A 16322-nucleotide genomic window follows, 5' to 3' on the forward strand; every position below is an offset into this window, starting at 1 on the left:
GAGGAAATAGAGGCCCAAAGGATTTAAATAAATTGCTCCATGTGAAGAACGATTGTATTGAGAAGTTCTGACAGCGTCCTTAGATTTCCAGATTTCAGATCTACTAATGAGGCTTTTCATTCTCTGAGCACATCACCACTGATGAGAGATGGAAGATGGGCAGATGCCCACTGAGTGGCACCCAGAGCCCTTCAGAGGGAAAATATCAGCAGGATAAAGTTCAGATGTGAACAATGTGCCCTGCTTCAGCCACTCAAGGTAGGCAGCAATACTAAAAAATTAGAGTCATCTGAGGTGAGTAAAGCACATGCAAGGGAATTAAGAGAAAGAGAAAGGTAAGAGATCATTGCAGATGGGGAAACAGAAAGCCTGGCAGGAGACAGAAAGCTTGGAGCACGGTGGTTAGCAGTACAGGCTGGGTGCCAGTCCCCACTCTTTACCATATTATTTGAACAAGTTTCACAATCTCTCTAAACCTTGATTTTCTCATTTAAAATATGGATAATTATAGCACCGACCTCCCTCAGTGGTTGTAGGTGGGATAAGATGAGGCAGGTCAAGCACGGAGCCCAAGGCTTGGTGCTAAGTAAGTGCTCAGGACACATTAGCTTTTATTAGATGGTGGAGTGATGGAGTTAGGACCATGTGGCTGTGCATGACCTGTGACTGTGCTTAGACATGGAAAGTGAAGGCACAGTTCACTATATCCATCTGTGTGTGTGTCCTTTGTCTGATAGTGATATGACTCTTTGGAGTGGTATTTTGAATCAGTCCCCACTGGTTTCTGAATAGTGATGCGGCCTAATATAAAGGTTGTCTCTCAAGATCACATCACTGCCATGTGATAATTGGTTACAGTGGATTAAATTAGGTGATGGTGATGGCTTGTCTCGACTCCAGAGATGCTAAGAAAATCAGTGCTGCACAGTTCAGCCTCACCAATAGTTCAACCTACTACTTTCCTCCACCTTCCCATCCTCCCTCTCTTTCCCCCTTTTTTTCCTTTATTTTTTTCCACCCCTTCTCCTTCTCTCCTTTGAATTTCTCCTTGAGGGATTCAACTGACTGGATCTTGAATCCAAACATGTATTATGGAAACACACACAGAAACAGATACAAATTCTGTTAGAGGTGAGACTGCAAAGAAAATAAAGCAGATATGTAGGATTATCAAGAGAGTAAAGAAGGAAGGGTAATATATCTCCATATCTCCAGATCTTAGAGTAAGATCAGCTAAAGAAACGCACTGCCTTACAAATAAACGTACTTAGTGAGTACAGTCTAAAAGTCCTCATTTCTCCAGCATCCAGTGCATTTTTCAAGAGTTGACTAACAGTCTGAACCCGCATCCTATGTAGCTGCAGAAAATCTGTCAGCTTCTCTCCCCCATTACTTGCAAGCATTTCTACAAGTCCTCTGGGAATGACAATGTATACTGTTAAAAATCCATCCTGTCTCCTGTGTCCTACCTCTCTGTGCACTACTCCCGTGAAGACTGCCTCTCTCTGCATTGTGGGTCCCCCACCTCTAAGCCTGCTTCATTTCATCCAAGAACCAAACATCATTTCCCCATAAGCATGGCTGAAAAAAGGTTATGGTGATTAATGGAACTTTACTAAAGACGTAGGGCTAACATACGGGAATTTAAATGCAGAAATGGGAAACTTCAACCTTCCCAGCTGGTTGTCAAATATCACTGTTCCTGGGGTCCATTGATCAGCTAGTCTAAGGGGTACACAGTAGACCTCTTTCTTTTTTACCTTGACCTGCCACATTTTTGCAGATGTGTACATACTGCTCCCTTTTTTTCTCTTGGCCTTGCCCATGGCCTGTAGACAGAGGAAATAAACCTGAAAATCAAATTATGTTCTACTCTGTCATCAGTGAAGATGGACCTTCAAACCCTCATACCTCCATCTCTTCATCCCAGTACAGGCTCTAAGCTTGTCTTTAAAAAAACAAGATGTTTTCAATGGCATATTTTTCTCCCCAAACAAGAGAAATATGACCTTTAACATCAAGTTTAAGACTCTATGGAGTCATACAAAGACTTAATAAAATTTGACATTAAATTTATTTTATTTTATTTTTTTTTTTAAGGCATCTGAGATTCATTTCCCAGGTTGGGCTCAAGGTCCACATAACTAGCATTTCTTCCCAGGGCAAACTCAAACAGTGGGAAGCTTTTTTCAAGTCTATTGTTTTGGTGAGTGGTGGCATTGATATCAGAACTGAGATCTTTCTATCCCTTTCAGAATAAAACTCTGGAAGTCTCAGATTTATCTTTCTAAAAAATAATATGACACTACAACTCTACTTTTTTCTTCTTGGCAGGGGATAATGCAGCCCTAGTAAGAAATCAAGAGAACAGGTTAAGTAGAAGTCCTCATTTCCTCTTTCCTGATGGTCATTAGTTCCTTCATAAGGGTCTGGGGAAATAAAACAAGAGGTCTGAAGAGACTAAGCACTTTCCCACATACACACCCCTCAGCTGAATGCTGCTGTGCCCTTCACGGTCATGCCATTCAACTTATCTAGGGTTTCCTACACAAAATATTTCAAATGTTTTACAGTGAGACTCATAAGAAATAAAATGAAGGTGGCTGACAAACTGGGAGTGGTTACTGCTACAAAAAACAGAACAAAAATGGCAAAGCAACTGGTAGAGAGCAAGTGAAAAAAAGACTAAATAACAGGCAGGTTTGGAATGGTTTCCTGGTATAAGTTTGCTCATACAATATTTAGGGGAGATAAAAGGGAAAATGTCTAAAAATGTCAAGACAAATACGCATGATACCAACGTGGTTTGGGTGGGATTGAAAGTGATCAGAATATGACTTCACAAAATAAAATGAAGATTAGAAGGTGCTTTGAGAAAGGTAATTGAGTAGGAAAAGAAATATGTGCATGAAAGTGACTCCCTTAACGAGCAGAGTCAGTGAAAATACCCAGTGAAGAATTTGGACAGGTCAGGAAGAGAGTCCTGCTTAGTCTTTCCAGACAAAAATTCAGCTAGGACAGGGGGTCACACCAAAGTCAAGCCATGCACGGCAAGCCGAAGCAGAAACTAGGAACTTCTGTCATTTACCAGCCAGGACTCAAAAAGAAACATTGCTAAGATAAGATCTCAAAGTAAGGCAAACAATTCCCGAGCTTGGGGAGGCATAAAACCCACTCACTAGATAGAGAGGCAGCTCTTTCTGAAGGTCGTAAGCACTTACCTGGTCTTGCTACTGCAAGGCATTTCAGGGTTGAAGAGGAGAAGGCAGATGCTACTGGACACACCTCCACCTTGCTTCATTTACTACGAGAAAGTTCTCTGCTGTAATGGCAGTGTACTGGGTAAAATTTTTTGGATGCCAGGTACTGCGCTGGGTCCTTTTCACTCATCTCTCATCTGCACCACCATCTTGCCTGCATTTTACAGCTGAGGCCTGAGACAGTAAACAGGTAACCACCTGAATCCACAGAGGCTAGTGATTGGTTCAGCTGGGAACAATTAGGACATCGTCGGAGGCCTTGGTTAACAATTATAGCTAATAAGATATCAGGAATTCCTTTTCTGCAACTGGAGTTTGGTCATCGAATTTGTCTTTACCTGGAGATAATATGCCATGGAAAATGCAGGAGTGTGAAAGTCAGAAAACTTCAGTCTAGCCGTGTTTCTGTCACACAAGATTTATGCAGTTTTGGAGAAGTTATTTAACCTTTCTGAGCTTCCTTTTTCTTATCCGCAAAATGAGTTTTGCTTATTTAGAATGTTTGGAGGTTAAATTTTGCAGTGACAGTGAAAACACTTTGACTCTGATTACCAGTACTGTTTGTAGTTATTTTAAATGATGGGGCTTGATTTGGCCGATAATGCATCTCTGTTCTCCTTTTGTTCTAATGAATCTCCAGTTAATATAATGTGTCAATCAAGATGCAGAAATAGGAAATGCTCAAGCTAACAGTAGCAAGAACTAGAAACTGACTTAGCTAACTTAATACAGCGAGGTATATTGTAAAGATCCTGAGTATCTCAGAAAACTTCATAAATAGAGCCATACCTCCTGAGGACAGCTGCCAAGAGCCCAGGAATTTTCTCTCCCTTTTTTCCTTTTCCCTCAATACATGTATCTTCTAGACATCTGCTTAATTCTTTTCTCTAAAAAAACAACTTTTCTGTCCACTCATCCACATGCACATAGCTGTCCCTTAAGGTGCCTTAAGCCCCTGCTGTCTATGTGACTTTCCATTTTGGCTATCTTAGAGGAACTGCATCTGTCTCTGTGTCGCAATTCCCCTTTCCCAAGAGAAAGCCTGTGATGGACTCAGGTTAGTTCAGGGGTGAACCTCAGTGTTCAATGAGCTGTAGACAGAGGCTGTGAGTCAGAGGTGTCTAAGGCTGGCTTTTCTAGGCTGTGATGAGACATTTTTTATAAGAAGGAAGTATAGGGTGAGGAAGAGAGGATTGCCATCTCTACTCTAGGTGCCCACAGAACATTTCTTGAAAGAAACTCAACATTTTTTATATTTGGTACCTCTGTATAGTCAAATGTCCTTTGAGAGTCAAGAATAAAGAATAGGGAAGAGTTAGTGACTTTTCCCAATATTACTCAGATATAGTTGGATCTAATTAGGCCATTGAGTAGAGACCTAACATCATTAGAAGACACAATAAGATATTTAGAATAACAGATATTATCCTTTTACTGTACTTTACATGCTCCCTCCATGCCTCACAAACATATCCACTCCTGCCCCCCAGGTAACTTCCGCAGCAATAATCTTCTATTATGCTGAAAATTTTCCTTTTGGGTTATTGGAACCTCATAAACCAGTGAGCTCAAAAGGCAAAAATGTGGTTTCACTATTTCTTTTGACATCTGTAGAGAAATTACTGCCCTGGCTTTGATTTAATCAACCCAGAGCATTAAATCCTTAACATTTAAAATAGACAAGTGAATGATTGTTTAAGGGTCATAAAATTCCTTTGTCTTCATTGGCAAATCCATTATTTAAAACAGGACAATCACTACAGTGTTTAAAAATTGAGTTCTGCTCCAGGACATGGGCTTCTTTCCAGGACTGAGCAAAGTGCAATAACTTAGAAAAGGCTAATAATTGTGAAATGTTAACATTCATTTTATGTAATGTTATTACATTATTTGGACACTGTTCTGAGAGAGAGTAATAGCAGTGACTTTTTTTGTGAACTGCCAGGCTACAGAAATGGATGGAACTGGATTTCTGTCCATCAGTAACTCCATGGGATAGCAGACTTCATTCAATTGCCCTGTGTATGAGCCCCATCAGAGTCTGTAGGTTCTTGGAATGCCCAAAAAATTGCTAGAGACTCTTTCCCATCCCACCGCTTTCTTTGGAAGAAGCCCTGACTCTTTATGCACTTGAAAGGATTGAGACTGATGGGATTGATTTTTTGAAATTGTTTAGAGAAAAAAAGTTTGAGCTACCATTCTGAAGAAGAAAGATAAGAATGAGAAACCATCAAGGAGTGTGACCTTTTGGGTCAACAACTCAACCCCATTCTCTCTGACAATTGCTTGTCCCGATCCTCTGACCAAACCTGTCTGGGCCATGACAGAAAACCTGACCAAGCTGGGCCATCATGTTCTCTCTCTTGAGAATTTAGAATTAGTATTCAAAGATATTAGTTAGATTCTTTTAGTATTTGAACTCAGAGGACATTTGACCTTGGCAGCTATGATGGGGTAGTTCTTTTAAATTATGCTCATAGAACAAAAGATAGTGTGAGGAAGAGAAGAGAAAAATGAGGCAGAAATATAGAAAAAGAAGCAGAGAAGTGAGTTTATAAACATCCAGAGAAAGACAGTGAGAGTGGCTGTACTACTTCCTGATGGCTTTCCCTGTTCTAATTCATTATAAAGCATTTCTTGCCTTTGGGTTCTGAGAGATAACCCTGAACTCTTAACAAGAGCAAACCCTAAACTATTTACATGAGAGTTAGTTTAAATGGGTTTCTATTACTTGCAGACAGTTGAGAGCAAGTTTATAAGACAGTGAGAAAAGAAAAAAAGAGAATTAGAGAATTGGTTGAAAAGACCTTTTACAAGGTTTCAAGATTTAGTACTTACATTTATTTGTTTTGAAAGACAAGGCGTAAAAATCCCCCTTTTAGAAAACAGAAAGTTGAATGAGATAACTCTTTGAGATTCCCTTTACTTTTATGATCCTAGTCAAGATATTAGTTTGGGGGGGTAGCATTCTTAAACTGACTTAAAAATTTCTTTTAGAATCAATACTTGAATAGAGCAGATCTCTTCCTTGGCATTGGCAACCACTGCAAGTCAGAATGTGAGAAACTATCTCAAAACAGAGCCTATGTTCTTAACCCCAGCAACAATGACCCCAGGAAGGTACTCATTTCACATAGCGTGGCTGCTTTTGCTTTTGCTCTAATGCTTATTTTCTTTAATAAGTATAAGGAGGTCATGTGGCATATCCACTACTTACTAAGAGAATACACAGAATCTTAAGAGTATGCATTGGAGCAGATGCATTTAGACAGAGCCATTGTTCCTAAATCATAAATAGAAGGAACATTAATGGCTGTTGTGGTTTCTCATGCAAACTCAGACAATTCTCAGGGGGGGGGGGTGATAAAGAACCCAAAGCTTCTCAACACCAAAATGGAGGAATGGTGTGATTGGGGAAGGCTATTGTTTCCAGGTTTTTTGTTTGTTTGTTTGTTTTTGTTAAGGGGAAGTTGATGAAAATGTTTTAAAATTAGATAGTGGTGATGGTTTTTCAATTCTGAATTTACAGAAATCTACTAAGTTGTATACTTCAAAACGGTGAATTTTATGGTAATTGATTTATATCTCAATAAAGCTTTTTTTAAAGAACATGCAATAATTTCACAAAATAGCATAAATATCAATAGTTGAAAATGTCACTGATAATGACACAATAAAAATTGACTAGAATGTTAAATGAGATCAACTTTTTCAGGCTATAGACAAGAATTTTTATAACAACTCATACTTCATTTGACCTGGAACTTGTCCCAGACTTCGCTAGGCTTCTGCGACAGTTTTCGGAGGCCTGAGGGAGAGAACAGACCAGCTTATTCCTTCATGAAATAACTTCATAACATCTACAGTCTCCTTGCAGTCAATATCCAATATTCAGTGAGGTAAATTTGGTACTATACATAACCAGAGGAGCAATGCCTCATAGATTAAGTAGCATGGGGAAAAGAAATTTGGTTCCTTTATGCCTTCCTATAAAAATATTTCTGAGGCACTGGGAGAAGACACTGGTATTGTGGTTTAGTTTCCCCAGTGATTATGTCCATCGTAAACTACAGAGAGATATGTTTTACCTCCACGGGGGGAAAAAAAAAATTTTGATTTCCCTGTTTGTTAGGGAACTCACACCTAACTTTATCTACATCCTCTTTCTCCTAACCCTTGGGTGGAGGTAGAACTTTTTCTGTGTTAGTTGAGCTACATTCTGTGCAAACCAAGACAAGTGAGACCTGTAGTAAATCTCAGAGGATGTCCTAGGAAAACTAAACTTGTGAATGTCTTATTTAGCTCCTTAAAATCTCACAGAGGGGATGGTAGATTAATGAGTCACAATATTCAACACACAGTACTTTTTATTGCTGAATGCATGTACATGTAACAAAAAAATCCAGAAAATAAATCTCAAGAGATGTCATATGCTAATAAACTTTGGAGATCTAGTAGATAATTTTAACAATTATGAGTTTTATATATGAATGGTTTTCTTAAAAAATAATTTTCCCTCTCTTTATTTTCTTCAGAAGTAAGTTAACATCCAGAGTTTCTGGAAATGTTTAAACTTTTTCAGCCATATACATATCAAATAAGTTCTATTGCTAAAGAATTAGTGTCATAGCTTTATTATTTGGGGCACAATTCAAGAAGAAATAGATTTAGTGTGTAAACATTCTACCAGCATACCCCTCTGAAACTCTGGAATTTTAAAAAGAAATTTGACTTAATGGGTTAGATAAATGGTGGAACCAGCAGAATTTTTTTCCTCCTACATTTATGTTAGTAAAACATAGGCTTTTCACAGCACTGCTGTTTAGTACATATTGTTACATGTTAAGGTTCAATTGGGAACAAAGAAAATTCCATGTCATAAGAGTCTTCTTTCTTTACACAGTATATCTCTCCAATATCTAGTTTATCTCCTGTAGTACCAATATTTTCAATAGTAATATATTATATCCAAACACTATATTGAGGTCTGAAATTATTAGTCTCCCTCCTAATATTCCCATTGCCTATCCCTTCTGAACAGTCATTGCTTAAATCTTCTCCATTATTTCAGCTTCCTTCCCATCTATTGAATACTTTTAGCTTTCCAAAATTCACCCATAACAACTTTATTATTTGATTACCACAAGGTCTCTCTTGTAAACTAAAATTTTAGAAATGGAGACCTGAGTGAAATAAAAAGGTATTTATTTGAGTTATGTTAGGATTGCAGCCCTGGAGAAACAGATTCATAAAGCAGTTGAATTGTGTTCCACCTGACTACAAAATGGGGCAGGCAAAAGGCAAAGGCAAAAGCCACAGGGTTACAGTTGGCTACATGAGTTGTTTATCAAAAATTATAATTGGAGCTGGCAAGAAGTAAGGATGTTTGTTAAGTAAAGATTAGTTGGGGTCTGAAATGGTTTCATAGTTACAATGGAAGACCTTGAGACCACAAGGTTGCAGCTGGCAAGTATTGTTCTGAATATGACTGGTAATGTCTTCGGGTCTGGTACAGTTCAAAGAAAATTCAAGTTCTCAGTGGTGCAGAGATATGTCTAGACCAGATCCTTAATAGCTGCCATTTTTGTATGCCTAAACTGTGATTCCACCATTATAATTTTAATTTGTCATCACTATGAAGTAGGTGTTTAGGTATTTCAGGTTGCAATCTCATCGTTTAACAGGTAAGAAAACTGAGACCCAGAGTTGTTAAGTGATTTGTTAAATGGTAATGACTTACTTAAGTCTTTTATTCAGGTGGGTCTCCTTCCTAAAAATCTAAATAAACTTGATTCAACCCCCAATTTCTGGCCTGTGAGGATATAGACCCTTTGCTATAATTTCAAAAATTCCTCAAATACTTAACTTCTTCATAGTCCTGACTGCCTGGAACTCTTCTATCTTACATATGTTATGTTTACTTTGTCCTGCATCCATTTGGATGAGAAACTCAGTTTTTTCTTTGATTCCTCCTAAATTCCTTTACACTGAGATTTAAAATTTCTAATTAAGGCCTTATTACATCCTGCTAAAAACTGAAAAGTTTTTGAGAAAACCTTCCATTCACAGTCCAGAATAACACTTCTTAGAGCTCCTTGTTCTCCACTGAATTTTTAAAATTTCAGTATGTCACAAAAACCATAGCTGTCCCCCATACTCCCTTTTCTTTCCACACAATTCTTCCCCAAACTGCTCTACCCATCTCAACTGAGGCGGAGACTGTTTTCTCCTACCCTATTTTTACTCTCTGAATCAGCTCTTTGTTTAATACTAGATTTTAAATTTTAATTTTCTTTTCACCTGTTTCCTGGAATGGGTACAAATATGGAGGGTCCTATAGCTGACTTCTGAAGACAAGATTTGTTGTTACCTTTTGGACATACAGATGGAGAAGGCGAGAATATCTTGAAGGATGGGCATGGTACTAGGAAAAAAAGAAAATAGATTTAAATGGAAATATTAAAAATACACATATAACTTCCTATTGTTCTTTTAGGGAAATAGTTTTTCCACCTCTCAGATGGGGTGGCCAAGTTTTCAGAAGGGCAATGACTTACCCATGATGCATGGCCAGAATAGTCTTTGGTGCATACTAAGAAGCTTATTGGGAGACTGCATACACTTACCCTAAAAAGGACATGACCCTTTCTTTTGTTCCTGATTAGTGCTATGGAGGCATGCCTTCACCCAAATGCACACACACTGAAAAAGATGGAAATATTCCCCATGTACCATAATATTATAGCTTCTATATGCCAGACTCTTCACTTCAAGGTATTTATTATTTCCCCCAGTTACAGGTAATAAAACTGAGGCTCAAAGACCTATCCAAATCCTCCTATGCAATATGAGGAAGAACTTGTCTGTGATACAAGATTCAAAATTCTATGCTTATTATACTAGTGATTATAATTGAAAATGAAATGCTAGTGTTGGATCAGCCTTCAGAACTATCTAGTCCATTTTTAATGCTAAGTTTAGCAGCCAAGGGAGAGTAAGTGGCTTGTCCATGGTCATATAACAAGCCAACAGCAGATCTGGAAGAATTATTGTCTGACTTCCTTTCAAGAATTTTGCACTGAGGTATAAGGTGTCTTTATTTTGTTCTATAAATTATTTTCCTGTGTGAGTCTTCTTTCCTCAATGACACTTCAAGATCTTTGAGGGCAGTGTTGCTTCTTAGACTTTGTCAGTTCTCCCTTTTTGCCCACCTCGTCCCCCACCATGTTTGCCTACAAACATCCAGGCCTGCCTGAAATAATATTAATTTGCATTTTCATAGCACTTTACAGCACATGTTCACAACCTTGACATGACATATTGGTCCCAATCATTCATTGTTGCGTGTGTGGGGGGAAGTGTGTGTGTGGGGTGGGGGGGTGGGGGGGTGTCCTGTGCATTGTAGGACATTTAGGCACCATCCCTGGCCTCTGCCAACTGGATGCTAGTAACACCTTCCTCTCTTCTTCCACCAGTTATGACAATCAAACGACACCTTTGAAATTGTCAAACCTAACTTTAACCTCAAAGAACTAAAAATACAAGAACAAACTAAGCCCAAAGTTAGCAGTTGGAAGAAAATAACAATGATTAGAATGGAAATAAATGAAATAGAGACTAAAACGATAATAGAAAAGATCAATGAAACTAAGAGCTGGTTGTTTGAAAAGAAACAAAATAGTCACACTGCTAGCTAGACTTACCAGAAAAAAAGAGAGAGGACTCAAATATAAAATTAGAAATGAAAGATGAGACATTACAACTGATAATGCAAACGCTCATAAGAGACTACTATGAACGATTATAAACCAACAAATTAGATAACCTAGAAATAATGGATAAATTCCTAGAAACATACAATCCAGCAAGACTGAATCATGAAGAAATAGAACCTCTGAACAGACCAATTACTAAGAAGGAAATTAAATCAGTAGTCAAATCCTCAAAGGATTTGATTACTCCCGGACCAGATGGCTTCCCTGTTGAATTCTACCAAATATTTAAAGAATAACTAGTACTAATACTTCTCAAACTTTTCCAAAAAACAGAAGAGGAAGGAACACTTCCAAACTCATTTTATGTTATCAGTATTACTCTGATCCCAAAGCCAGACAAGGACACTACAAGAAAAGAAATTGTACCAATATCCCTGAACATATTTTTGCATGAACATACATGCAAAAATCCTCAACAATATATTAGTAAACTGAATTCAATGATACATTAAAAGGATCCTACACCATGATCTAGTGGGATACATTCCAGGGATAGAAGGATGGTTCAACAACCTCAAATCAATTACTGTAACAAACCACATTAATAAAATAAAGAATAAAAATCATATGATCATCTCAACAGATGCAAAAAAATTGACAAAATTCAACATTCTTTCATGATATAGACTCTCAACAAACTGGTCATAGAGGAAACATACCTCAACATAATAAAAGCCATATGTGACAAGCCCATAGTTAACGTCACACTCAGTGGTGAAATGGCTGACAGCTTTTCCACTGAGCCAAGGATGCTCAGTCTTACCACTTTTATTAACACAGTACAGGAAATTGTAGCTAGAGCAATTAGTCAGGAGAAAGAATAAAAGGTATCTGAATAGGAAAGGAAAAGGTAAAACTGTCTCTATTTGCAGATGATGTAATATTATGTATAGAAAACTAAAGACTCCACCAAAAAACATTAGCACTAATAAATAATTTCAATAACTTTGCAGGATAAAAAATCAGTATACAAAAATCAGTTGCATTTCTATACACACAACTATGAACTATCAGAAAGAGAAATTAAGAAAACAATCCTATTTACAAAAACATCAAAAAGAATAAAACATTTAGGGATGAATTTAACCAAGGTGGTGAAATACCTGTACACTGAAAACTATAAGACATTGATGAAACAAATTGAAGAGGAAACAAATAAATGAAAAATATTCTGTGCTTATTGATTAGAAGAATTAATATTGTAAAATAGCCATACTACCCAAAGTGATCTACAGTTTTAATGTAATCCTAATGTCATTTTTCACAAAAATAGATAGAACAATTTTAAAATTTGTGTGGAACTAGAAAACACCCCTAATAGCCAAAGGAATCTTGAGAAAGAAGAACAAAACTGAAGGCATCACACTTTCTGATTTCAACCTATATTACAAAGCTAAATCAAAACAACCATGCAAGGTAGGCATTTTCCTATCCATATTACATGTGAGGAAACTGAAGCCAAGCAGAGGAAATGACTTGGCCCCAACAAGAAGCTATTTAAGGTATTTACCATTAAATGTCCCTCTGTATTTCAAGAAAGCAGAGACTTTTTTTTAGTTCATCCCTAGTATCTGATACAGTGTCTGGCATATGATATATACTCCTTAAATGATGAAGAAAGGAAAAGAGAGAGTGAAGAATGAAAATCGAGATTGAAACCCAGGTCTATCTAATTTCAAAAGTTGCTCTCTCTGTTGTAATCCTGTCTTGCAATCCAAATCCCTCTGAGGACTATTGGCTAGATCCCAGTGACCTAGGAGGTCACTTCTGATTGGAACAGGTTCAAGAATAAAGGAGGTGGAGGAAGGAGGAAAGAAGCAATCTGGAAGCCCACCTCTTGGCCGGGTAGCCAAAAAGGTTGCATAGACTGTTTAGTGGAGGAGGTCCAACTACAGAGTAAATCATCTTTTGAGTTTAGAATAAGATAAGTTCCACTCAGGTTGTAGACGGGCTTTACAGTAAATCCCTGACCCCCTTCCATTGGATGAATGGGTTGAGGCTTCTCTCTTGAGGATCCCATCCTAAAGGCAGTGGATACATGTACAAGCTATGCCCTCTGGACCTCCTTGATCCAAAATATTGCTTATAAACCTATTTGTCCATTTTATTTATTTATTTTTTTGGGGGGTAGATTCTCACTGCTGCTGAGGCCAGCTGCTCACACAATATGCTTGTAGCAGCATTCCTGGCAGGCTCTTTCTCAGAAAGCCAGTCTTGTTTATGGTCTTTCCAGCTGACTGAATTCTCTAAAGCTCACCCATGCTGTAGAATCAGGAGAATATATACACCTGTAGGTATGTATCTTCTAGGGCCAGGTCAAAACGAGTGAAATAAAAAGCAGAGTTATGACATTCATTGTTTCATGTTAACACAAGAATGACAATAGCAGCAGCAATAACAACATCTTGAAACATTTACTTAAATTGCTTAAAAACAGAAAACCATTGCTGAAGACCACCGAGTTAGCTGGCAGAATCAAGGGTGTGGGAGGACACAGTTGTTTCCAGTTTTTTCTCACACAAACTCTCAGACCAATGAAATTAGACTCTTAATAGATCAAGTCAAATCAGCTCAATCACAAGAGAGGAATTTATTGACTCATGTAACTGAAAAGTCTTGGGTTTTTGTAAACAGTCTCATCAGAAATCTCTATCTTTTTCTCTCCCCCACTCTCTTTCTTTTTCCTCTGATTGAGAAAAAAAAAAAAATATCTCTCTTCAAATTGCATATCAGTCTCTCCAAAAGGACTCCTCATGGCCTGAGGGTGACATGCCTACCCCAGTACAAATCACTGAGTTTAGGAGAATTGGCTGATTGCTTCACAAAGCTCACTCTGGAAGTGGGGAATGTGGGTAACTTGCTTGGTAGTCCCACCTGGGAACATGGAATAGTGCTCCTGATGGGCCCATTTAGATGCTTCGTCAAAAGCAGAAAGCCAAGTAGTTGAGTTGGGTTTCACAGCTACGTAAGAATAGGATGTGCACTGCAGGTCTCCATCCAGAACCAGAGCTCAATCTTCTTAGAATATTTTCTTCTACTCCTGTCATGTAAAGCAAGGTATTTCCCTGCTCTCTCCTGTGCTTGTTACAGCAGAGGTGGGAGCTTCTTATTGGTTTATCTCCTCCTAGGGCCTGCTCATTAGAAATAGTGGATTCCTTTTTATTGGATTAACTGATTTATCTTTCCCCATGAAAGCAAGTTTTAGTAACACAAAAATTTAAAACAACTGGAGGCTAAAAGTTTGCTTCTTCTGTTTCTTATATTATCTAAGATGAGGGAGAAGAATTGAGGTCTATTCTTGTTTTTTAATCCTTCAGGTCAATAAAACCAGAAACAGACTATTCAGATAGTCCTATATTAAATAAAAGCTACCAGTTATAAGACCCAGCAACTCCATGTTCTGACACATTCTTTGGCATTGGTCATAGTCTACATTTTTGATTAATCATCATTTCTTATCTTGGGGTTTACTGAGTGTCCACTAAATTCTAGGAACTTTAAAAATATTTACAAATTATAAAGAAGAGTAAGTATCAGCCTCAATTTATAGATAATGAAACTGAAGGTAAGAACATTTAAATTGTTCAAGCAAGGCCACGGAGCTAATAAGGAGAGGAGCTGGGAGTCATAGCAAAACATGTCTGGCTCCAAGCCCAACTGTCTTTCAGGATACCATATTGTTTATGCATGAGACACCATGTTCTTTATCATTTGTTCAAAGATGTCTTTCAGTTGACTAGCCCTTATCAAAACAGCTAAGTGAGGCCCTCTTAAATAAGGAATGTTCTGTTTTTGGTGAGACTGGGGAACACCATTCATCCAAACCTTCTGGAGCATTAATAGTTAATTTGTTTCTGCATCCAGAGTCTCTCACATCATTGTTTCCTTTCTTTCTAGCTGTCCTCATATTAATAAGTGAGTTTAAATGATCAATGCATAAATACCACAACAAAAATCTATAAGAAGCTGAAATCAAATTTGAGTCTATTCTAATGCCTTCTCCTAAAAGGAAGAGAGGCAAGAATGAATTATCAGAGGGAACAGTATGCAACAGAAGCTCTGGGAGCTTGTTAACAAATGGAGCTGCTTTAAGTTTCAATCACAGAGTCCATGCTTTGGTAGATCTGGAATGGGACCAGCCTTGGTGACTTTTTTTTTTTTTTTAATTTTTATTGGAGTCTAGTTGCTTTACAATGTTATGTTAGTTTCTGCTGTACAGCAAAGTGAATCAGCTATACATATATATATATATATATATCCACTCTTTTTTAGATTTCCTTCCCATTTAGGTCACCACAGATTATTCAGTAGGGTTCCCTGTGCTAAACATTAGGTTCTCATTAGTTATTTCTTTTATACATGACGGTGTGTATATGTCAATCCCAATCTCCCAATTCAGCCCGGGTGATTTAGATACAAGTGATTCACCAACAGGCAAACAATTTGGAAAACCTTGGTGTAGTAACTCAAAAACTAACTTGATTCTTGTTAGTTGTGGTCCCATCCCTCTTGCCCTATTGCTAGATCAAAGTTTGGTGATTATAACCTATAATTGTTAGATTATATTGGAAAGGACACACTGTAATGATAGCAGACTGGATTAAGTGCCAGGAGTCCTGGGTTCTAATCCTCTCTTGGTATTAGTTTTGTGTATTGATAAACATTCTGTAAGAGCATTTGGAAAAGTTAAAAATTAAACTATACAAATTCAGAGGTTTTCTTGAGGGATTTCAGCGATATAGCTTCTAGAGGCTGTACAACTGACAAAGGGGTTCTGAATATAATATTTATTCTACATTGAGACATTTGTGAACCTTGCAACTTATTTCCCTCAAGGATCAATAGAGTTCTGAGGCATATATGAATTTCTTCTTAAAGAATTTTCAGTAACCTGAGACTATTTCCCCAGCTTCTTCCATTATTCAGAAACCCTGGATGGAAATTTCAGGGTCCTAAATTTATATACCTATCATATGTACATAATAATCACTAGTAGAAGAACAATAAAGGATATTCCCTAACAAAGATAGGCAAGCTTCATTCTGATCATATACTAGTAAGACAAGAAAAGCAAAAAAAACTGATCCAGAGGTAATTAGAAATAATACAAGTTTTCTTATATCCTTTAGGAAAGATTATTTGTGAGTCTTGGTTCCATTGTAAGCTGCTTGTCATTTCACTGAATTCAACTCTGTTTAACCTGGTAGCCCAGAAATGTGTCTATTTTCAAACTTGTCATTTCCAATCAGCTCACAAAAGAAGTAAAAATGGCCAATAGACATATGAA

The sequence above is a fragment of the Physeter macrocephalus genome, chromosome 8 (genome assembly GCF_002837175.3).
Source record: "Physeter macrocephalus isolate SW-GA chromosome 8, ASM283717v5, whole genome shotgun sequence".
Taxonomy (NCBI): Eukaryota; Metazoa; Chordata; class Mammalia; order Artiodactyla; family Physeteridae; genus Physeter; species Physeter macrocephalus.